The sequence below is a fragment of the Rhinatrema bivittatum genome, chromosome 3 (genome assembly GCF_901001135.1).
Source record: "Rhinatrema bivittatum chromosome 3, aRhiBiv1.1, whole genome shotgun sequence".
Lineage (NCBI taxonomy): Eukaryota > Metazoa > Chordata > Amphibia > Gymnophiona > Rhinatrematidae > Rhinatrema > Rhinatrema bivittatum.
This window is the reverse complement of record NC_042617.1, coordinates 103005683-103031062: the sequence shown is the minus strand read 5'-3', so window position 1 is coordinate 103031062 and position 25380 is coordinate 103005683. Positions and strand designations below refer to the sequence as shown.

Here is a 25380-nt window from a genome sequence, read left to right as displayed (position 1 = left end):
TCAAAAAGTTGGCTCCTGGGCAAACGATGGCACAGGAGAATTTAAGTGCACAGCTATAGACCTTGGCACTTCTTGTAGTGGAATATTCCAGGGACTGCTGAAGTCCAGTTGACTGTAGTCCAGATTTGATGCATTTGACATGAGCAGATGGTGTGAGAGCATGTAGCTTGGGGCTTGCAATGGAACGGATGACATCACAATGTTCTGCTGATAGGAGATGAAGTCAGCCGCAAGACATGAACCAGGATGAGGAGGCATCAGGATCTTCTGGCTCATAATATGACTTAGAAAGAGAACTTACTCCATGGTTCTGTGGTCTATGGTTGAGCAGGCACACAATCAGCAGTGGATTCTGTTCTTTATGGTTGAAGCGTTGGTAGGAAGATAGAAGAAAAGCTGGCTTCTCTTTTGCTTTTAAAGCACACATAGGAATTGGCGTGAATGGGGACTAATTATTCTCAGATTGTAGAGAGCTGGTATTGAACCATTAGCGTATTTAGCGTAAACATCTCTTTAACAGTTCTTCCTTCTCACTCCCATACAAGGTGACCATCATGCGCTTTATCCACCAAGATAACTTTCGAGCAGATCTTAAGAATACTCAATGGGTTTGGAAAATACTTGCAAGGACAAAGTTCTCTCAATGAACTCAGAAGACCGGTCACACTCTTATGTTCTTCTTTTCAATATCAGTCTCGTTCTCCCATAGCTCAAAATCAGAGTTTCTGATTCCAAAGCAATTAATACTTGCTCTCATGTTGATTTCTAGCAGAACTGGAATTTCCAAGACTTTTGTATTAGAAAGTACAGTTTCATGATAAGTAGTAGAGACCATTACTCCTGGGGGAATTCTGTGCAAAAAAAACTTAAAATTCTGCACACAAAAACTTAAAATTCTGCAAAATTCTGCATATTTTATATTGGACAAAATATCACAATTTACATGACAGTCTTTAAGTAATTACATTTTAAATTAATACAGAAAAATTATTACTTAAAGATGCAGAGTTTTAAATATTTTGAGCAGAATTCCCCTAGAAATTCACTGTAATAGTGTATCTTCCACTCGCTCTCCCTACTCCTCTGGCCACTTTGCCCTCTCAGGCCCCAACTCCTCCACTTGCCAGTATCTCTCCCCTCCACCTCTAGGCTCCACCCCTTCCACTCTATCGCCATTCAAAGAGTTTGACCCTGTTCTCAGTACTGCCCCTTACACAGGTTCCCTCTGTGCCTCTCTCTCTCACACACACACATATACTCCCTCTCTCTAGTGCACATACACACACCTTCATACAGGTTCCCTCACTCTCTCAGACATACACATCCCCTCATACAGGGGCTTACTCTCTTGCATAAACACCCACACAAGCTCCCTTTCTCTCTCACGCATACACCCTCACACAAGCTACCTATATCTCTCTCTCACTCACCCCTTCACACAGGCTCTCTCTCATATATTCACAATCCCTTCACACAGGCTAGCACCCTCACATACACATGATCCCTTTTTCATACACACCAGCTCCCAATCTCTCACACATATACTCACTCCTCCACAATCTCCTTATATAGGCTCCCTCTCTTTGGCACCCACATTCATGCACCCCCCCCCCCCCCGCTCTCTCTCACACCCTCTGCTCTCTGACACTCCCCTGCTTTCCCTCCCTGATCTCTCTCACACACTCCTGCCCTCTCTCACATCCTCCTGCTCACCCCCTCTCCCCTGTTCTCTCTCTCTCACACCCCCTCCACCTCCTTCTCCTCCTCTCTCCCCCTCCCCCTCTCTACTCTCTCACTCTCCTCTCCCCCATACGCCTCCTCCTCCCCCTCCCCTCTCACACACACACTTTTCTACACACATTCATTCTCACCATGGCCTTCAGCAATGCTGTGAGCTGAGTGCATCCCGCAGGATCCTTCATCTTCGCTGCGAAAGCGCACGCTGCATTTGCGGCATGCCAGGGCCTTCATCTTCACTGCACATGGCGCATCAGGGCCTTCATCTTCGCCGTGAATGACGCATGCTCTGTTCGCAGCATGCCAGGGCCTTCATCTTCTATGCAATTTTCTGCACAGGGGTGGAATCCTGCGCAAATTCTGCACTCCACAGTAATGCAGAATTCCCCCAGGATTAGACCATCTGGCCAGTGATGTGATGGACCCGGTAGAAGGTGGGGTCTCAGCAGGCGGATGCCTGAAGTGCCGAAGAACAGCTGTACCGAGAGAATGCAGTTTCCAAATAACCTTGGGGCTATACAATAGAGCATCCTCCAGGGGATGCCTTCAGAACCTATCTGCTTTCTTCCAGCTCAAAATGGGTTCTTATAGAATCTGGGCTGCACTACAAACTGAACTTTATAAGGTCCTGAGAGAGAAGACAAGTTCTACTTTGAATGCAGTTCAAGGGAAAAGGACAGTGGCAGCCTTTTAGGACTTGATGGAAATACTGTCATTGAAGTCCACTGAGCTGTCAATAGTGAAAGTGTTAATAGCTGCCACAACAGCAGGACTAGAGTACTAATTAGGGTCCCCCAGCTAGGACTCAGTCACGCTGACTCAAGAGGAGCTCCGAGAAGAGGGCATTGGAGAGTGGCGACTTAAATGGCCGTGGTAGATGTTTTTTTAGAAATAGCTGCCTCCACATCAGCATCCACAAAGTTGGTCGGTAATCTGCTGCTTTCTTGATTAAGGTGCAGTCTGAATTCTAGGACTTTCTACTGCTGAAGTTCCATTAGGTCAGGTATTAGGTGATTAGTAATATCCAGGGGCACCACTGATTATTATTTCTTCTAAATCTAGGAGCTGAAGTCTGGGCAAGTGCTAGACTGATGGCTGTGAGCCTATACTAAGTGAGGCAAAAGCATAATTCAAAGGTGAACCAGAAAACTTGGAAAAGCTGAAGAACTTAAGCAAGAATTTCAATGCAGGCGCCTCCTGTGGATCATAGGCAAAAAGAAAAAAAAACTCAGGAAGGAACAAGAGTCAAAGCATGGAAAGCCCGTCATGGGGACATGTTCACCAAGTTCATGGCCTTCACAATCTGTTGTGAGATGGATGTGAGTGTGAGCCCGTGTGCCACGACGTGACCAACACAACTCTGGGGCTGGCTTTGGTCCATGCCACTGGTGGGTGAGCGCATCCAGGCATGGGCTAGGCTGAAGCTGAAGACTGGAGCATTGGGACAGGCTGAAGGCTCAAGCAGAGCTGAAGACTTAGAACAGGAACACTCAAAGACTTGGAACAGGAACAGAAGAACCAGGAACTAGCAGACCTTGGATGAGAACCAGCAACCTATGCTAGTTTCTTGGGTAGCCCTCCAGTCACATATAAGCCCTTACAAACTAACTGCTTGGCAACAGCTTGAGCATAGGACAGGCGAAGACTGAGGACTCTAAACACTGAGGGCAAGATGAAGGCTCTGAAGACTTGGATGTGAGGCTGAAGACTTGGACATGATGAAGGCAATTGCGTGGCTGAAGACTTAAGCATAAACGCAGTTGGAGACAAAGGTCCAGGCTATGACAAGGAATCAAACAAGGAACGAAAACCGGGGTCCAGACAACACTGAAGAGAAGGATCCGGGCGAGGAACTAGGCTGGGATTGATGACAAGTTTCAGGCAAGAGCTTAAGACAAGGGCAGACTGCAGGCTGGACAAGCTCCCTGGGTCCAGGAAAAATGAACTCATGAACTAGGAACTTGAACTCTGGAACTTGGAACAAGACTTTAAAAATGAGGAAGGACTCCAAGGATTTGATCCAGTGAAGATGGACTTGGAACTAGGTACAGATGAGGAACAGGAGACCTGAAGATGAAGACAAGACTTGGAATTCAGCAGAAGAAGACTGGAGCTAGAATTCAGGTGACGAAGATTTAACTGGAACTCAGGAAGCAAAGAACGTAAACTGGACCTCCGGAGGCAAGGACCGGAACCACTGAAGACAAAAACAGTGGACCAGAAAAACCACAGGAAATGAAGACCATGAAGGACCTTACAGGAACCAAGAGATCACTGCAAGCTGGGGCTGTGGTGTCTGGATCGCTCACTGTGACCTCTGCAGTCCTCTTCCAGGGGATGCTGGAAACAGTATGCAGATGAGCTTTCTGGTCCTCTTCCACTGCAAAGAGTTTGGGGCCCAGGGTTGCCAGATGCCAAAACCTTTTAGAGCCCAATCAATCACCAAATGTAGCCCAAAACTCAAAAGTTGCAAAAATAATTTTATTATGCATGATTTTACACAAATTCCTGCATTTCAAATAGACAAATTTACAAAATGAACACAGTATATTAAAAAGTTAAATATTGCTACAAAAGTCTAAAAATCAAGGTTGTCATGTTCAGTGTTGCTGTAACATAAGATTCATCTGAAAGCTCTGCAGAGCTGCACCATTCAAGATGTATTAGAAGCAATTCCAGGTTGGGGACCGAACCTCCCTAGGGCATTAAATACTGCTATTCTGTTCCTGCTCAGGGGTGGTAAAACAAGCAGCTTTCTTTTTTCAAACCCCACAGGGTGGGGTTTGAAAAAAGGTGGCAGAGCAATGAGGTGGCAGAGCAATGAGGTGGCAGAGCAATGAAAGCATTTCTTTTAAGTCCCTGGCAGGGTGAAAGTAGCAGAGAAACAGTGATGCAAGTTGCCTTCGGAGCTATATCTTACTGCAATTCACAGTCGGCCCACTCGGGATCCCAGGAATGGCGGAACCCAATGCAGTTATATTGATTGCTATAGCACTGTACTGGCACTGTTGATTGCTCTTTTCAGAATAGTCTGGGGCTCATTTATAAGGTGTTACTGTTAGCACTGACAGTGTATTATAAGGCAGCTCTATTCCCTTTAGCATTGAAAACAGTGCTGTATTTTTGAGTGAAACTAATAGCACTATTTTGCTATATGACATGGCATTGCAGAATAGATAGTAGTGGTTCTCACTAAGGGATACCTGGAAGCCCATCAGGGAGTTTACAGCCAGCCTAGTACTGCCTCAGGAGAAAGGGAAGCCTGAACTGCAAGAAACAGCTACTTGCCACTGCACAGAAAAAGCCACCCATCAATGATCCTTTGTCAACAGTGAACTGTACGTCTACCTAGAATAAGCCATAGACTATATTTAGTCTTTTTTTCTTTTGATGGAAGAAGTAAGGCAGATAAAGAAGTTTCCACTTGTAATATTCATCCCTCTGACTCTCTAACATGAGCAAAGCAAATTTAAGCTGTCCAATACTCACTTCCCCTTTCCCTTTCCCCTCAGGTGCTGATTCTTCCATTTCACCCTCAAGCTTTAAACTGGCACCAGTTTGTCAGGAAGAGACAAAAAAGCACCATTAGAAATATGCCTTCTGGCTACCACAGCACCCTTCCGGAAAGAAGCCGAAAAACCACACATTCCCAAAATAAATAGCCCAAAATCCCGCAGCCATTCATTTTCAGTACACATAAAGTAAACTTGGACAGGATAGAGCCATTAGGGGAGTTTTGGCTCAAGCAGCGGAATCCTCTACTCCCTTGGGTTAGTCTACTCCAGTCTAGCTGGTCAGTGAAGTTTTTCTTCTTCTTCTATCTTAGCCCTCAAGAGTTACTATATAGACTCTATTTGGATTGTCCTAGTAAGATAAGATATCTCTAAGTCTTGTTCTACAGATATAACTTTGCTATCAGAAGATGTGAAATTATTTGCACAAGGCCAAGAGTCCAGCTGTAAGGAACATACAGGAAGGTTGGACACTAGGGAGAAGGAAGTTAAGGACTTATGGGCTGTGAATTCTGCTATATTTCAAGATCCACATCGTAAAATTGAGCAAACTGAGAATTTGCTAGACATTTAAACCTGTGATTTTTTTTAACTTTTCTAGATTATCAATGCTATTGCTTTTTGAATCCTTTAAAAAATTTTGGTGGATATGTTAAAAATAAAACAGGAGCCTTTATTCTGGTGAATAAGGTTTACTTTATCCCAGTAGGGGAGTAATCAAGGCAGTGTTCAAGCAGAAGTACATACTCAATTGGAGAGTCTTGAGTTGACTTCCTTTCTTGAAATATTATCTACACAGGGTATATAAGAGAGAGCAACTCTATTGGTTTTGTTTCTCTTTGAGCAAGATTTGAATATGACTAGACGTCTATATTTTCAGAATTCACATGCATTATTTATGGGTAGGAAGATCTGTCCAGATCTGGCAAAATCTATATAGGAAAGAAGGAAGCTTTTTCTGACAATGTGTCAATAGACTAGGGAACTTGGGGCATCTTTTTTTTCAATTTTACCCTTGCAAGTGTTTGTTTAATTATTGTGGATTGAAATTTATTTTTCTTGAGCCTAAGCATTTAAGAATTTTTCTTGATGCTAAAAAGTCTATTTTGGCTTCCCAAAGTTTTCCTGAGGACCCCACAGCAAGTTGGCTTTTCAGGGTATCCACAATGAATATGTATGAGATAAATTTGCATATACTGAGTCCTTATGATACACAAATTTATCTCATGCATTTTCATTGTGGATATCCTAAAAATCCAACTGGCTGTGGGGTCCCCAGGACAGGTTTAGGAAACCCTGGTCTAGGGATTAATATATTAGTAGTTTTTGAGTTAGATGCTGAATTTGCCTGGTTTTTTTTCCTGTATTTTTCCTTTCTTCTATTTGATAGAGATGTGGTTCGTTTTTCGCCCTATTTAGGAAATTTAACGAAATTTCCTAATTCGTTTCTGTTTCGGAGTATCCGAAACACGACATAAACGCCGTTATTTCGGAGCCCCCGAAACCGGAAACGAAATTTTCCCCGCAATTCGGGGGAAAATTCGTTTTCGGGTTTGCCTGGGGAGAGGGGGCACAAATTTTTTTTTTTATTAAAACCCACCCCAAACATTTAAATTCACTATAATACACCACCCCCCGATCCCTCCCCAAGACTTACGAAGATCCCTGGTGGTCCAGCGGGGTCCCGGGGTCCATTTTCCCTCCGTGCCCTCCGTGCCCGGTGTGCTGTGCTGCAAGCCGTGCGCCTCAAAATGGTGCCGAATAGCCCGAACTACCATGTCACAGGGGCTTTCGGCGCTATTGGTCAGCCCCTGTCACATGGCCATCGGCGCCATCTTGTGCTCCTATCATGTGACAGGAGCTGACCAATGGCGCCGAAAGCCTCTGTGACATAGTATGGGCAAAGGCTATCGGCGCCATTTTGGTTACTGGCAGCCGAAAACGAAATCGCTTTCGGACCCTTGCTGGACCACCAGGGATCTTCGTAAGTCTTGGGGAGGGATCGGGATGGGGGGGGGGTTGTTATATATGTACGAAAATGCTTAAAAATGTTTTTAAATGCTTGGGGTGGTTTTTTTTTTCGCTTCGTTACCGATTCGTTTTTCGGTCCGGTTTCGGGTTTCTCGTTTCGTTTTCGGGCAAACGACCCGAAAACGAAACGAGAAGACCCGAATTATACCACGAAGTATTCGAACCGAAAAACGACCCGGTAGAAAAAAACGAAGCACATCTCTACTATTTGATATATCCTGTATTGCATTTCTTTCTTCCTATAATATTGGGGACTAATGTAATTATCAAATCATAGTATCTGGGTTTGTTTCTTGTACTACTGGTAATTTAGTCTTTTTCTCTTATGGAATGATCAGTGATTGGTATTTTCTGTAACAAGGTTTCTTGTGATACTATTTGAATCTTATAAATAAAATTAAAAAAAAAAGCTGTAGGACAGCCAAATAACTATCCTAGACATATCAAGCTAATTTAGGGGTCACTCACTAAGCTGCAGTATTATTCCCGGAGGGGAAAATACCATGAGAAAAATACCGGAGAATCACAATGCTGTTGTAAATTAACCCACGGCTTTGTGAATACTGTGGTATTTTGCCTTGGGAGAAAACACAGTGGCCCACAGAAGTTTCCTGCAAGGAAAATACTGCTGCCCATGGGAAAAAATATCACGACAGCGAAGGCCCCACTAACCACAGAGTGATGTTGGTCCCAGGAGTATTGGGCCAACAATGCTTAAAGGGGCTGCTCAGCCCTGAGAATGCCTTCCAAAAGTAGTAAAGTAAAATCCCTGGGGTCTGCATTAACCCCCACTATCCTATCCACCCTGCTTCCCTTTTAGGCATCCCATAATTGTGAAAATAAAATACTAAACACATTTTCTGACTGTGGAAAATCCCTTCTGCACCCCCTAACTCTAACCCTTCACTGAAAAATCCAGCCTGGGATGCTGGAACCCTCTCCACCATCCTAGTTTTCCCATGGACACCCCCTTTTTTGAAAGAATCTTGCCCTGGTGGTCCTGTGGACTGCCCCAAACCCCCGGACCCCTCCTTACACAAAAAAATCTCCCTGATGATCTATTGCAAGCTGGGCCCAGAGCATAGGGGCACGTTAGGCCCCCACTAGACCACCAATGGGGGGGGGGGTGGCAGGTGTTGACTAGACCACCAGGGAATTTGGATCTGAGGGCATGGGGGTGGGGTGGTCCACTGGATCACCAGGGTTAGCTTTTTTTTTAAAAATGAGGGTTCTGGAAGAAGGGATTCCAGCATCACAGAGCCCGATTTTTCAGTGAAGGGTAAGGTTGGGGGGGGGGGGAAGACAGGGCCTAATGTGGGGAAAACATGAGTTATTTCAAATATCTTGTGTTATTCCAGGGCTGGCACCATGTGCACTTAAATGAGCTAATTAGTATGCACACGCATGCTAATGAGCTTATTACTAGCCTAATTGCTGCAAAACAAATATGGCTTGCTTAAAGATTCTCAAGCCGCCTTATTTGAATTGAAAAAAGCTGCAACTCAGGAGTCAAGGCTATTTTCCCATAGATGCATTGGGACATGTGTTATTATATAACCTTAAAGGGGCTGCTTGACCCCCAAGAAAAGCCCAACCCCCAAGTAATGTAAAACCCTCCCGGGGTCTACATAGACCCTCCTGTCCTACCTGGATAGCTTTGCAACCTAGCTGGTAATGTTCAAATTTAACTGGTTAGGTTGCAAGTTATCTTGGGATATTTTGTATGACGTATATACCACTGAATATCCAGGTTAACTTATCCAGCTAACTTTAGCTGGATACATTAGCCATGGCTCAAAATTTGGTGTAATGAACAAAATTTTGGATATGTTGGAGACTGGGGCCATTTATGGAACAGTAAAAGGCTCTATGTCAAAGATGGCTTACATCTGTCTGTTGGTAATGTAACAAAAAGATTCAAGCACCTCTAACAATCCAAAGTCAATATTTACCAAAAAGACTTTTTTTTGTATTTAAATGACCTCATACCAGGCTCGGATGTGCAGAATAGCATGGTCATTTGCCTCTATATGCAGGGTAGCAAAATTAGTTGCCTCTACCAATTTCTTATTGTGACATGCTGTTTTCATTCAAAAATGCAATCACCACTACAGTTATTTCATAACTTTTGTAATGTAAAATTACAAGCTACTTAGCTCGGTTGAAGAAACACTATAGACCCAGTGCGTTCAGAGGTATTAGCAAGCTGCCCGACACGGTCCATGTTTCGGCTGAAACCTTCTTCATGAGGCCATATATATCTACGAGAACAATTATCAAAACACATAGTAAGTATTTCCTATGAGAAAGCATTTATAAGGCACATATACAGTGGTACTAACGTGTGACTTGTTTCAGCAACTGTTCATCGGCCATCCCATAATGCGTTTCTTCCACCGGAGGGGCCGCACATGCGCCATTTTTAAAGGGCTCTTAGTCAAGGTGGAAATACCACATATGGTGGAAATACTGACATCACAAGGACAATGACGAAGATGATTCACCACTGGTATGCACGTTGAGATATTCAATTAAATCATCTTGTATTGCAGCTCTCATTCGGAAATATTGGAACATCTTGAAAATTCACTCTATTTTCACAGAGTGCCCCATTATCGCATACAGCCGGGGTAAAAATTTGCGAGACCTTCCTACTCACTCCTTTTTGCACCTGGAAGTTATCCTTTCCACTGAACAGCCCATTGGACATTGGCCTTGTCAGAAATGTTCCATGTGTGCCCAAACATTGCCAGGACCGTCTTGGACAGATCAAGCAGGCAATACTTATACAGCCAAGGCATATTCTGATTGCACATCATCCCATGTGATCTATCTAATTATTTGCCCATGTAACAAATACTACATCGGAAGAACCAAGTGGTCCTTATGGACCCGGCTAACAGAACACCGCAGCTGTGTAACTACAAGTAAAATGCAGACTCCAATAGTCGCACATTGCATCCAACATTCTCATGACTTCGTAGATCTAAAGTGGCAGGTTATAGACAATATTGTCATAATTTTCATGAACAAAGATGGATATACCGTTTAAACTGTGTCCATCCTGCTGGTTTAAATGCAGCAATAGAGTGGTACACTATTCTTTAACCAGCGATTCCATGTTGACAGATTGTGACGTCAGTATTTCCACCATACGCGGTATTTCCGCATTGGCTAAGAGCCCTTTAAAAATGGTGCATGTGCGGCCCCTCCAGTGGAAGAGACGCATTACCGGATGGCCGATGAACAGTTGCTGAAACAAGTCACCCATTAGTACCACTGTATATGTGCCTTATAAATGCTTTCTCAAAGAAAATACTTACTATGTGTTTTGATAATTGTTCTCATAGATATATATGGCCCCAAGAAGAAGGTTTCAGCCGAAACACGGACCGTGTCGGGCAGCTTGCTAATACCTCTGAACGCACTGGGTCTATAGTGTTTCTTCAACTGAGCTAAGTAGCTTGTAATTTTATATCACAAAAGTTATGAAATAACTGTAATGGTGATTCCATTTTTGAATGAAAACAGCATGTCACAATAAGAAATTTTGCCATGATATAAGAAGAAAATTTTGTCACAATAAGCATAATTAAAATAACATTTTCATGACCAATGATTAAAAACCTTGGCAGAGGCAACTAATTTTGCTACCCTGCATATAGAGGCAAACGACCATGCTATTCTGCACATCCAAGCCCGGTATGAGGTCATTTAAATGCGAAAAAAATTGTTTTTGCCAAATATTGACTTTGGATTGTTAGAGGTACTTGAGTCTTTTTGTTACATTACCAATATACACTATGACAATTACCTCACCAAAAATTGTCTGAGAGATAATTATAATCTGTATCTTTACATCTGTCTATGACAGGGAAAAAGATCCTAAGAGATAAATTCAAATCCTATGTCATAAAACATTTAAACTAGATGATGGGGGTGGCAGAAGGATATTGGAACGTCACCCCTCAAATACAAATTCAAAGGAAATGGGTGCAGGGGATAACAAAAGTCAGCTGAATAAGGCACAAAACAAGTCCAAGAAAAGCAGTAACCTGAACAACAAAATCTGGAAAGCTATGAGCACAAATGCTCGTAGTCTGGGCAATAAAATCTCAGACCTGCAAGCCCTAATGGTGGAGGGGGACTTGGACATTGTTGCTGTTATAGAGACATGGTTCACGGATTCTCATGATTGGGATATGGCCATACCAGGCTATAAGATGTACAGAGAGGACAGAAAAGGGGGAGGAGTAGCTCTTTATGTCAAAAACAATATCCAAGGAATAATTGCAAGGGACAAGGGTTAGGAAAGAGGCATTATGGATAGTCCTAAAAAAAAGAAGAAGGTGCTTCCAGTTTTATTGGTGTGGTCTACAGGCCTGCAAATCAAACAGAAGAACTGGACAGAAATCTTGGCAAAAACATCCGAAAGGTGGGAAAGAAGGGAGAAGCGTTGCTCGTTGGAGATTTTAATCTGCCAGATGTAGACTGGAAAATCGGTTCTGCAGTATCTAACAGAAGTAAAGAGATAGTGGATGCCCTGCAAGGGGCCCTATTCAAACAAATGTTAAAGGAACCCACGAGAGAGGGAGTTATACTTGAACTAGTGCTCACTAATGGGGATAATGTCTCTAATGTCCAGATGGGTGCCCACCTCAGCACCAGTGATCATCAAACAGTATGGTTTGATATTGCAAATAGGATCTGAAGACGTCACACAAAGACCCAAGTTTTGAACTTCAAAATATAGTCTTTTTGGAAATGCGGAAGTACATGGAGGCAGAACCTGAAGACTGGGAGAAAATGAAAGAGGTGGAACAACAGTGGGCTAAAATAAAAGGAGCAATTACTAAGGCAACTAATATATGAACAAAAGCAAGACAAATAAGAAACCAATCTGGATCTCAAAGGAGGTGGCTGATAAAATAAAAGCAAAAAGAACAGCATTCAAGAAATATAAAGGATCCCAAAAAGAGGAACACAAAGAAGAATATTTGGTGAAACTATGGGAGATGAAGAAAGCAATCAAGAAAGCAAAAATTCAGGTGGAAGAAAGGATTTCCAAAGAGGTAAAGAGAGGGGACAAAATATTTTTCAGATACATCAGAGAAAGGAGAAAGCTCCAAAGTGGTATAGTGAAACTGAAAGGTGACAAGGATCAATGTGTGGAGAGAGACAAAGAAAAAGCGGAAATAATAAGCAATTACTTCAGTTCTGAGTTCACTAAAAAAGACTCTGGAGAGGGACCATCGCTAATTAACAAGACATTGGATAGGTGTGGAGTAGACAAAACTCAGAATGCAGAAGATAATGTATGGGAAGAGCTAGGAAAACTGAAAGTGGGCAAAGCCAAGGGGTCTGATGAGATTCATCTCATGATATTGAGGGAGCTCAGCATGTGCTGGCAGGTCCACTGCAAGACCTGTTTAATAGATCCCAGGAAATGGGAGTGGTGCCACATGATTGGAGAAGAGCGGTGGTGGTTCTGCTTCACAAGAGTGAGAGGAGGCTGGAAACTACAGGCCAGTTAGCCTCACCTCGGTGGTGGGAAAAATGATGGAGACTCTGCTGAAGGAAAGGATAGTGACTTATCTATAGTCAGGATGATTGCTGGACCCTAGGCAGCATGGATTCACGAGGGGAAGGCCCTGTCTGACAAATCTGATTTATTTTTTTGATTGGGTGACTAAAGAATTGGATCCAGGAAGAGCGCTCGATGTGATCTACTTGGATTTCAGCAAAGCTTCTAATACAGTCCTTCATAGGAGGCTTGTGAATAAAATGAGAAGCTTATGAGTGAGTGCTAAGGTGGTGGCATGGATTACAAACTGGTTGACGGATAGAAGACAGTGTGTGATGAAAAATGGAACCTACTTTGAAGAGAGAACGGTATTAAGCAGAGTGCCGCAAGGATCGGTGTTGGGACCGGTCTTGATCAACATCTTTGTGAGCGACATTGTGGAGGGAATAGAAGGTAAAGTATGTCTTTTTGCGGATGATACTAAGATCTGCAACACAGTGGACATGCCGGAAGGAGTGAAGAGAATGAGAAATGATTTAAAGAAGCTTGAACAGTGGTTGAAGATATGGCAGCTGGGATTCAGTGCCAAGAAGTGCAGAGTCATTCATCTGGGGTGTGGTAATCCGAAAGAGCTGATTGTGATGCACAGAGCAAGAGAGGGACCTTGGGGTGATAGTGTCTAGCGATCTGAAGTCGGCAAAGCAGTGTGACAAGATGATAGCTAAAGCCAGAAGAATGTTGGGCTGCATAGAGAGAGGAATAACTCTCTTATACAGGTCCTTGGTGAGGCCTCACCTGGAGTATTGTGTTCAGTTCTGGAGACTGTATCCCAAAAGGGACAATGACAGGATGGAGGCAGTCCAGAGAAGGGTGACAAAAATGGTGGTGGTGGTGGGGGGGGTCTCCATCAAATGACTTATGAGGAAAGGTTGAAGGACCTAAATATGTATACCCTTGAGGCAAGGAGGCACAGGAGAGATATGATACAAACCTTCAGCTACCTGAAAGGTTTGAATGATACACATTTGACAAACCTTCTCTGTTGGAAAGAAATCTTAAAACTAGGGGATCACAAAATGAAATTCCAGGGAGGAAGGCTCAGAACCAACGTCAGGAAATATTTCTTCATGGAGAGGGTGGTGGATGTTTGGAATGCCCTTCTGGAGGAGGTGGTGAAGACAAAAACAGTCAAAGATTTCAGAGGGGCATGAGATAAACACTGTGGATCCCTAAAGGCTAGAAGATGGAAATGAGAAAAAGAGTGCATGGGGCTTACATGCTGGTGTGGTGGTACTACCCTTAACCAACAAGCCTTCATACTATTTATACAACTTATTATTGCTCTCTACTTTAACGGCAGGGGGAAAAGAGGAAAAGGAGAATCAATTTCAGACAGAAACCAACAAGGACATGAATTTTACAGTCTGGGAAAACAAACAAGCATAGGGTAACTTACTGATGCGGCTGTTACTACCCTTAACCAATACGTCTTATACTTGTGATGTAACTCCAACATTCTTATGTGCTTCAGTGGCGAAAGATAAAGGGGAATTGGAATCAGACAGAAACCAACAAGGGCCCTGGCTTTTAACAGTTTGGGAAAATAAGTATGGGGGTAACTGCAAGGCAGATGCCATCCCCTGATGATACCTTTACGGGGGAGACCTGTGTAGACAAGCCAGTTGCCACCCCCCGATGATACCTTTATGGAGGAGACCTGTATGGCACGACTAGTGCTACCATAAGCTTGCTGGGCAGACTGGATGGACCATTTGGTCCTTTTCTGCCGTCATTTCTATGTTTCTTTAAATATTGATTTATTAATTTGAGTTGTCAGCCTTTTATGTATTCCTATGGGCTGAGGAAAACACAGCAGTTAATTCTTTCAGTTTTTATTCATTGTTCATTTTAGTTAGGAACATCTCTTGAACTCAGTGACCTAAATTCTGCCCAAGCAGCCCCCTGGGTGCAGGGGGAGATAGGAGCTTAAGTGGAAAGGAGACCTAGTGGCTCACTGTCCCAGAAGAACTGATCAGGGCCAATGGATATATTCAGGTGGCAGCAGCAACAAGAAGAGTTACAATCAGAAGAGGACCTGTGAACCTGTGCACTCACAGACCCTGCAGTGCCTGCCTCTCCCTCCCCCATGAGCTTCCTATTCCCCAGTAAACCTGTGCAAAGGGTGGGGCCACTGCAGGGCCTGTCAGTGTGCATAGTCTTGCAGACCCCATGCTTACTTTCCCTTCTCTTGCTGCAAGTGCAGTTTTAGCTAGATAATTTATACTGCCACTGGGCCTATGACCAGCGAAATGAGGTGAGCCAAGGAGAGGAGGGCTGAAGATATGGGGGAGGCAGGAGTGAGAGGAACTAGAAAGCAATTATGGAGAGTAGGGAAAGGACCCTGGAATTGGTTATAGGTGAGAGGATAGGACAATGGACCAAGGGCGAAGGGTAGGGGAGAGAGGAGCCAGAAAAGGGCCAATGAAAGAAGGGTAGGAGATAGAAGACCAGGGACAGATCCATAGGGGGATCAATGCTGTCATTAGATACCGGCATACAAATGTTGCTGTTATTGTGCCGGCCCACCAACCATTATGCCTTTAAGAAGGTTGGATGGGATGCTTTTACTATTAAAGATACAGGGGTTTGTATTCTGTCTATGAATGTAGAGAAGAGCTGGACCATTGAAAGGACACTCCCAGCCCTTGCTCTTTGTGAATGAGACATGAAGGTGAGGTGCAGTGCTTTGGGTCCCAGAATTTGAATGGTCACCATTGCTGCATCTCAATCCATTTGCCTGGTTATTTATTATTTGGTAGCAGCAAGGACAGAGATTTTATGTGTTGAAAGAAACCCTTCAGATTACAGTCACTCTTCCCCATTGTCAGGGCTGCTTATCTCTCTGTATCGGATGGCTATGAATCAGGAAGAAGAACGGTAGGCACTCTACAAGACAAGAAACAAAAACACCTTTAAAGAACAATTGTCTGTCTTAATATAGGAGCGTTTAAAACACATAAAGAGGCCCATGCAATAAAATGCCCCCAGTCTAGCACACAGGTTAACGAGCAGTTGGATGCTGTTTTGGATGTGCGTCCATAACCCCTGATGCAATAAGGGAATCAGAGCCTCCAAAACGCACATCCAAACAAAGGCATAGCTAATAGCATTACATGTAAATGCCGTGCAGATGAGGCTATTAGTTATTACCCCATGATGCAAAAAATTGCCATGCGCCTAAGGCACACGTTTTAACCCATTAAATTTTCCGCCTGCCCCAGAGCATTTGCCCCATTTGTCGCTGTGTCAGAGATCGCGTGCCGGCCATTGGCAATTGGCCGGCACGCGCAACTTGCACCTGCCCAGAGGCAGGCGCAAAAGGTAAAACTAAAATTTGGGGGGGTTAGAGTAGGGCTGGGGGGGGAAAGGTTAGGGGGGAGGGAATGGGGGAAGGCTGCGCAGCTTGGCGCGCGCACAACTGTGCACCCCCTTGCGCGCGCGACCCAGGATTTTATAACTTGCACGCAAGTTGTAAAATCAGGTGTAGATGTGCGCGTGCTGGGTAGCGCGCACACATGTACGCCCAAGCAAACTTTTAAAATCTACCCCATAAAGTAAACTTGGACATTATAGTACTTGTTTGGATACCTTTGGGTCATTCATTTTGGAAATCTGTCTTTCCCTCCTTGTTCTGTGACTTGACTGGGAGCTCATCTTCCCCTTTACATTTCTTGTTGCATATAAACTTACTTTTCACAGTCTTCAAATGTTTCCCAAGTCAAGAGAGATGGTTTTAACCAGTTGTCTTTTTTCCCCAAGTCCCATCCTGCTATATGGGTATCTGGGGCATTTTTAATCTTTTTTCTCCTCTAAGACTGTTGAGTGGTCCACAGCCCTCATCTATCAGAGCTCATTCCTTGCACTAAACCCTTTCGTGTAAAAAGAGTATCTTTGCCTAAGACCCAGTGTGGAAGCAATTCCTACTATAATTGGGATATTCTGATTTTTAAGGCATGTATTTGGCTTTCTATTAACTTGAAGTAACTACAGTAGTAATGTTGGAAAAATCCACTAGATGGAACTGCAGGAAAATGTTTCTGAACCCTTCATGGCAAAATATTTTACTTACCAAGTCATTCATTATATGCAGTGCATTAAGAACTGAATTAGGGATATGATTTCAATGGTTATGGAATATATATTAAATGATGAGTTGGTTCTACTCTAATAAATGGTTATATTTAATATAACAGAAGAATACACTATGAAATATTTTGCAGTTAAACGGGAGCAGTAAACCTCATACTGTTTCAACTAAAAAAAACCTTACTTCAAATATATATATATATATATATTTAAATTTTTTTAAAATTGTTCCCTGTAATTCCCTCTCTGCTAGAATTGGCTACAGATGTATGAGATAGCTACTGGCAAATTAGGAGATTATTGGACTCATCTTCTGTTTTTGTTTGCATTTGTGTAGTAAAGATTTGTGTTGTAATGATTAACCTTCTAAAATTGAAGTATCTATATGTATACCTATGTGAAATTAAGAACTAGTTAGGTATCAATTGCCGATTTTAAATCTCCCAAAAACTAGACTTCTTTGGGTAGCGAGATGTCCTCAGGCAGCTAATTCAGTATTTATTAATTTTGAGGAAGTAGTAATGCCTATTCTATCAGAAATAAAAAGTCTAGAGGTGTTTATAGATTCACAACTCAATATGAAACCCCATTTAAGACATCTCGCGAGCAGCATTTTAAAAAATTAAAAATGCTCAGACCCCTCAAATACCTAATTCCAGTGGACTTGTTTCATCCTATTTGTAACCCCTTTTTTGGAGGATTGTTCCTCCTAAGGGCACACAACTAATTTATATTCGGGGCTGCTCCGCCTAACCAATCCATCCTATGCTGATTCTTAATCCCTGGGGGTGTTAGAATCCAGCTACCTTCCCAGAACCCCTGGCTTCATATACTCACTGTGCGGAAGGGAACCGCCAGTGGGCATCCTGACACATACACAAGTAAGACCCAGCAGAGGAACACACAGTATAGGTGCGCATCATCACGCACGATTCTGTGCACGTCGAAGGGAGAGCTGGGCGTTTGCCCAATGATGATGTCACATGCCCCAGACTACTTAGCCTTCCTGAATCTGGACTCTTTACATCGGCTACAGGTTGCTTATCCTGTTCCTTACCTTGCTCACTGTATCCCTGGTTTTGGATTCTCCTTGCTTGTTACCTGCCTTGACCCCGCATTGTGTTGGATCTCGCTTTACTTCTGTCTGCTGGACCCTGGACCTTCTGTCGGACTCTGCTGCTGCGTTCTTCAGTTTGACTTGGTTCCTGTCTCCGGCTTGTCCTGGTTCCTGTCTTTGGTTGAGCCTGGTTCCTGTTTTTGGCTCAGCCTGGTTCCAGTCTTCAGTTCTGCTCCAGTCTTCAGTTCTAGTTCAGTTCAACTGTACATTGTTTAAGCCATCAGCCTAGTCATCAGTCTTGTCTCAAGCCATCAGCCTTGACCTAGCTAGTTCTCTGTTTCAGTTTGTCTTTATCAAGCCTTCAGCTATACATCCTGCCTTCGTTCAGACTCATGGACTCTGTCTAGTCCATGTCAGGACATGCTTGCCTGCTGTTGGTGCGGGCCTTGGGCCTTGCTTTGAGGTTGCACTACGGCACAGGGGCTCACACAATTCACTGTTCCTGTTCGTCAGTCTGAAAGGGCTTTGGAGTGGCCCATGGGCTACCCCCAGGAGTATATTCCCCCTGAAGGAGGGGGTTCTTTTTATGGGGGAAAGCTCTCGCTCTTGGCCTAGATGCACCAGTGTATGTGTGTGTGTGTGTAGTCATTTGGTGCTTCCCATGAGGTGAGAGGCTGTAATAACTCAGACGGAATCAGGTCTAGTTGTTAAAATAAAGTTTACTGATTGGTATAAATCAATTAAAGTTCATTATCCAGATGTATGAGTTTACATTTTACAGATAGTACATTACTGTTTTTCCTCTATAGGTAGGTGTCCTTAATCCAGACCTCTGGGTAGAGCTCATGGTTATTTTTAATGCACATAATTCTCTTAGCGGTGGTGAAGGAATCCTATTGGAGGTGTCCCCAGCATTACTGAAAAATCCTACCTTTAGGCAACTTCTCCTCGGACATCCAGCCTGTCCTGGTCCTTAGGGTGGAAATCCAGATGGGATCTCGTGATCTTGTTCTTCCTTCATTTAGTTTGGTTGTTCTTTCTAGGGAACATTTTTTGGGGAAAAGTCAGTGAGATCAGGAAAGTTCTCCACTCTGAAATCCCAGTGGGAAGAGGGATCCAAAAACCTCCCCACACTAAGTTCGAAACATACTTCTAATAGGAAAACTGGATATCTCTTCTGCATTCACTGACTCTGGCAGCAGACGTCATCACTGGTGCTTGCCTACCTAGGGTTTAGAGTAGGCTCACAGGTCTTTGGTCCCCTGGTGAGAACCCTTTTGCCCCAAAAAGGTATCAGGATTAAAAATCTATTGCTGTAATTTATAAGAAGGACCCTCAGGCAGGGAGTGCACTGGGAGGTATCATTTCTAAAATAAACTCCTTTGGGTGAAGCTGGGAGGCCCCATCAGAATGTAGAAAAAAATACATCTTTACTCCTTGGTTGCAGCCTCAAACTGAACCCATGGTGTCTTAAAATAACTGGGTTGAATAGCATTCAGGTATTCAATCCAGAACCTCCAGGTAGGAGGTGCTGAGGGGTATGGATGACTTCTTACAACATGTGTTCTAAGGACTGGGACAGTGACATCTGGTGACCAGGCTTGGGAGGGTCTGCCACCCTCTTCCCCCCACCCCCAAAAAAAAAATGATCTGAGGAAGGAAACTTACTAACATTTCACACTAAGTAAACCATATAAATATATATTTAGTAAGCAGCTGGTAATATAAATCCCGCCATCAGGGGATGCACTTCCCTGGGGAAACTATGACCAGCATAACTTGGAGAACATATGGTTCACATTAAACCCATATAACATGTAAAAATGCATTAAATAGGAAACAAAATGATGATCGGTAGAATTAGGGATTCTTTATTGGTCTTAGCCCGACTCTGGCTGAGTTTCGCTCGTAAGAGCTGCCTCAGGGGCTACTGTACCAATGGTGACTTATATTATCCTACATGAATTATGTAAGATCTTCGCATTGCAATGGTTCAATTTATAACAAGTTGGCTCGATGGTAGATCAGCGATTTACCAATCGATGTATTGTGAATGTTTTGAAAGCACAGACAGCACTGTCGGTGCTCTGAGTATCTTAGTCATGTTTAATCGCCATCCCTGAAGAAAAAGCCATTAGATCTTCTCCTTTTCAATCTTTGCCTAGTAATACTAGTACATCCCAAGGAGGAGATACTAATCAAAATAGAATACATTAGAATACTTTAATTCCAATTAGAAATCTCTTACTTTTTACACTTCTCCATAAAATCATAAGAACCTAAGAACATGCCATACTGGGTCAGACCAAGGGTCCATCAAGCCCAGCATCCTGTTTCCAACAGTGGCCAATCCAGGCCATAAGAACCTGGCAAGTACCCAAAAACTAAGCCTATTCCATGTTACCATTGCTAGTATATAGCGTGACAACTTCTTCTTAATGACTGAGACACAGGATTATTATTTAATTTGCAGAGTAATTCTCCTGTAAATAAATAATGCATTAGTGTGAGAGGTGTTGAATCATATCAGGAGACTCCACCTAAAAGGGAAAACAACAAAATTGACATTAAATGAATCAAACACCCTTTTAATGAAGTTTTAGAACTTTATAAACTTCAAAAGAGAGAAAAGCATTTAAGCATGTCACAACGAGATCATATTTACAAAAGCAATCATTATAGAATGAGAATAAATTTCAAATACGAATGTGCCTTCCCCAAGGGCTTAACACAGTTCATAGCTGTAAATGTTCTGTTTTTCTTGATTGAAGCATAATCTCAAATGAAAAGACAGTCCACCTGCTCCCAGAGGGGATTAACTCTTCTTCCTACCATGAAGGACAAGCTACCAGTCTTTGTAGAAGAAAAGGAGTCTTCACCCTCCCATGGAGGGCTAGCAAATACTTCCTTCCTAAACAAAAATCTGAAAAATTATTCTCAAAACTCCAAATACCAATATCTCTGTTATTCCAAAAGACTTAGGCAGTGAGGCCTAGGACTGAAGACAAAACAGAAACAGCTCCTGCCTCTTCATAAGCTAATACAAAATACCACACTATACTCTCTACTCCCACTCTCTTATGCAACCAGAAGTTAACCACTCCAACAAGCCTCAGAGGAGGTGCTGTATTGAATGGTATACCCTTCTCCTAACTCTCTAACACCAGGATTGTACTAGGTCCAACTAATGCAGACCTAGAGGGTCTCTACAAATATGGATAAGCAAGTAGGTCACAAAACCGTCCCTTATTAATAGGCTTCAGAGTCTCCACAGAGGTCAGGTGAGATCAGAGACAGTAGGAGTGGGAGTTGTCAGTAGTTTAACAAATCTCCTCTGCCCTCATGGTTCAGGGTTCTTCCTCTTCTTTGTGGTCTCTTAGAGAGAGAGGTTTCTAGGGTGGTCACTCCAAGAGAGACCTGTCTCCTGTCCTGGGAATTTGCTGGGGTCCAGTATTGGGATGAATAGGCCTTCAAGTCTTAGGCCTTCAAGGGAACCTCTGAGACTATTGCAAAACCAGCGGCGGTCTCAAGGACAAGAAAGGTACTTCTCAGCTATCCAGGGAGATTGCTCTAATTGACTAAAGAGTTTCCTAGCTGCAGTCATTAGGAGAATTGCCAAGCATGGGAAAAAGTCACTTAAGAATTGCTGTCTGAGGAAGCATCAGCAGAGGCTCACCTTGTCTTTGTCTAAAGAAGGGCATTCAGTTCCAATTCACTGGATTTCAGAGAGCTGCATCCAGATTTGAAGGTAGTACCAGAGGAAGTGCCAAGATATGTAGATTCACAGGTCTCCATTTGAGGATGTGGTCAGTCTTTTTAGACCTTCCCTATGATTTTTCCCTTGCCCTCGTGCAGTGGCTAAGCTCCTCCTTATAAGCTGGGCTGAGCATGAGCACTATGTTTTTGGCTGTAGTTTTGGTTTTGAGAAGACTGGAGTTTTTTGCTGGTGATCCCATAAGAAAGAACATAAGAAGTAGGCCATACAGCCTGCAAAGTAGGAAAACAATGCGAAATCCTATCTTTTATGCCCTCTTGGACCAGCAGGGGATATATTTCCTATGTAGAGAAGAGTAAAGAAGAGAGTTTTTGCCTTATAGAGAGTGGGTTTGTTTTTCCATTCAACTGCCCAACCTTGGAAGGGAAGTCCCCCCCCCTTCTTGGAAGGAGTAGGATTGACTTAGTAAATCCAGGCCCTAAGTTTGTACCTGAAGCAATGGAAGGTGAAGCAACTTTCCCAAAGAGTGTCAATAGGATTTGAACCCTGGCTTCCCTCGTTTTCAGGCTGCTGCTCTAAACACTAGACCACATCTCCTCCAATTGGAGCATCATAGAGCGGTAACATCGGGACAAAACAACAGTTCCCCTGAAGCAGAAGAAATGTTACTTCGATATACGGCTGGTGATGGGGCTTCTGTGAACTTATGATATATCACGGGCGGGGATTGAATTTATGCCATTGATGATTTAATGACTTAAGAAATAAGATAAGTGTATATTTTGATGTACTATGGACACTATATTTGATCTACTAAAAAGTTACTTCTAAGTCCTATGATAATATTGAAAGTATCTGCACTGTGTTAAATTGATAACATGGTGCCTGTGGAAAATCAAGTTTGAGGTCTGTAATTATATACTAGAGTGGAGTCGTAGCGTAGTGGTCAGAGCAATGGGCCCTGAACCAGGGAAGCCAGGGTTCAGTTCCCACTCAGGGATTGCTATGGCAAATTACCTCTCTCTCCAACAAGAATACTTGTAACCCCACCCTGGTGTGCATGTCCTTCACAGGTGGGGGCCATAAAAGAATTTATATGTTCTTTGGGATAGGAACCCTGGCTAGCTATTCTCTGAGCCCCTTTCCCCAGTGTGTGGATTCTTTTTGTGGGGGGGGGGGGGAAGGGTTTTGTTCAGGGCCCAGTGCAGGGGTGACTAACTTCCTTCTGTTTATCCCTGGGAGAGGGGTAATTTCTCTTCTCTGTGAGTGCTGCATGCCCAAATAAATACACTGAATGCACTGGGTTAGTATCTGAAATTAAAGTCTTTACTGATAAAATACTTGCAGATGGCACAATAAATATTTTTCCAACACCACTGTCTTTCTCTCCTTGGTTACAGTATTCACCTCTATCTGTACAGGAATATTTCAAGCAGGCAAGGGATCCATCCACCCTCCTGGATTAGGTGAAATGGAGGTCCCGGTGGGCAGAGTAATCCTTAAACTGATCAGGAAAAACCCCTTCCAGAGATGGCCAAAAATCCTGTCCTTACACAGAGAGTAAGCTTTCTCTCTCCCCAGGGGCTGAAGACTCCAGATGGGTGTCCTTTAGGATCTTTACAGTTCTTTTACTCACAGTTAGCAGCTTTTCCAATTCTTTAGGTTTATCACTGTCTCAGTCTCTCCTCTGGACCCTGATGGGAGACATCCCTGGGTGCAGGTATCTTACCCTGCTCCAATGCAGGAAGGAAGGGCAGTCAAAACAATCTTCCTCCTGGATGTCTCAACTTAATATCCTTTTCCCTCAACTGAAAATAACACCGGAGTTACCCCTTGCAGTGGGTTAAAACCTCAGATGGGCAGGTCTTCCCTATCCCTGGGCATCCCAAACATAGGTTTCCCCGTTCTCTGAATCCAGGAAAGACCCAGGTGTCCAGCAAGGCTCCTACCACAAAAATCTCAAAGTCCTGAAAACAACCCAGATGCATATCCCAACCAGTTAGTGAGTAGACTGGAAGGAATACCATCCTAACCCTGGTCAGGTTCCCCAAGCTAAGTTAGCCTGTTTCCTCTGACTGGGCCTGAAAAAACATGAAAAAAGTAATCTCCTTACTGTTAGGCCTACCGGCCTCCGGAGGTTTCCTCGCTCCTCTTCTGCTGCTGCTCCTGCTTCTTCGGCGGCGGGTCGGGCAATCCCCCGGCAGGACCAACACTCTCCCCAAGCTGCCGGGGCTGATCTGCTTCTGCTGCAGGCACAGATGCCACTGATGTTGGCCCTGCCCCCTAGGTGCGCGCGCAGATTTAAAGGGCCCGCAGCTGAGAAACACTGCAGACCCCTCCCAGTCATGTTGGGAGCAGCCCTATTTAATCCCCAGTAGTACCTTTGCCAGATGACTTGGCAACAGATCTCCCTTGCATAGTTTGCTTGTTCCAGCATTTGGACCCTGCTTCCGCCTTCTGTTCCTGCCTCTGCCTTTGCCTGTTCCAGACCCCAGCTTCCCTCTCTTCCTTCGGATGGATTCCCTGGCTGGACCTTTGGACCGGACCTCACATTGCCTGATTGCTGCCTGCCACTGACCACCGGACTGGATCTTGTCTTCGCAGGGGCCCCTCCTAAGCCCAGCTGGTCCCGGCACCCAAAGGTTCAACCCGCGGGGAACAGGATTGGTATTGGTGAAGCTCTAGCCAGCCCCTGCCTTCTATCAGCCTCGCCTCTTGTCGCTGGGAACCTGCGGCAGGTCTTCCTCCCAGGTAGCATCAATCCCAGCACAGGCCAAGGGTCCGCATTTCCATCGAGGACACAACAGATTGCCAAGTCCATGGACCCGGTGGAGGCCACCGCCTTGCAGGTGATCCCTGGTCTGGCCCCAGAGGGCGCTGGAAGCTCTGGCGTCTGCGGTAGAATGGCTCAACTCCCACTTGGATTCTCCGGTCCCAGAGGCTCTCAGTTTCTTCTGCACCAAGGTTCGCAGCAGCCATGCCGGTGAATCGACTGGTTCTTCCTCTTTCGACTCCCCCATGCTTCTCGGGGAACCCAGCGTTGTGTCGAGGATTCCTGAACCAGTGCAGTATGTACTTTAGTCTTCAGTCCGCTGTCTTCCCCGATGACCTCACTAAGACCACCTACAGCCTTTCCTTGCTGGATGGCAAGGCTCTGGCATGGGCTTCTCCCCTGTGGGAGTGGACAGATCTGATATTCCAGGACCTTTCCAGCTTCCTTGTACGGTTCTGCAATGTCTTCGAAGACTCTGGACGACAGGCTACCTCTGGCTCCTCACTCCTTCATCTACGCCAGGGTTCCCTGCCCCTGACTGATTATTTATTTATTTATTTATTTAACACTTTTCTATACCGACCTTCATGAAAAAAATTCACATCAGATCGGTTTACATATAACAGGGGGATAACATTGATTATGACTGAGTTCTGGACTTTAGCCACAGAGCTTCACTGGGGCGAGGATTGTCTTCGTTCCATATTCCTGGAGGGTCTCACAGCCTACATAAAAGACAAATTGGCGGCCCGAGAGCTTCTGACCTCCCTCGATGCTCTCATCAAATTGAGCAGCTGCATCGACTACCGTCTTTAAGAGTGGGTCAGAGAACAGCAATCCTCCAGGAGATCTTCCTCCACCTTCCACATCTGTGGTCTTCACCAT

General features: G+C 44.1%; 1 pseudogene; it reads right to left on the bottom strand.

Annotated features, from left to right (window-relative positions):
- LOC115088516 lies at positions 1-25380 on the bottom strand (annotated as a pseudogene).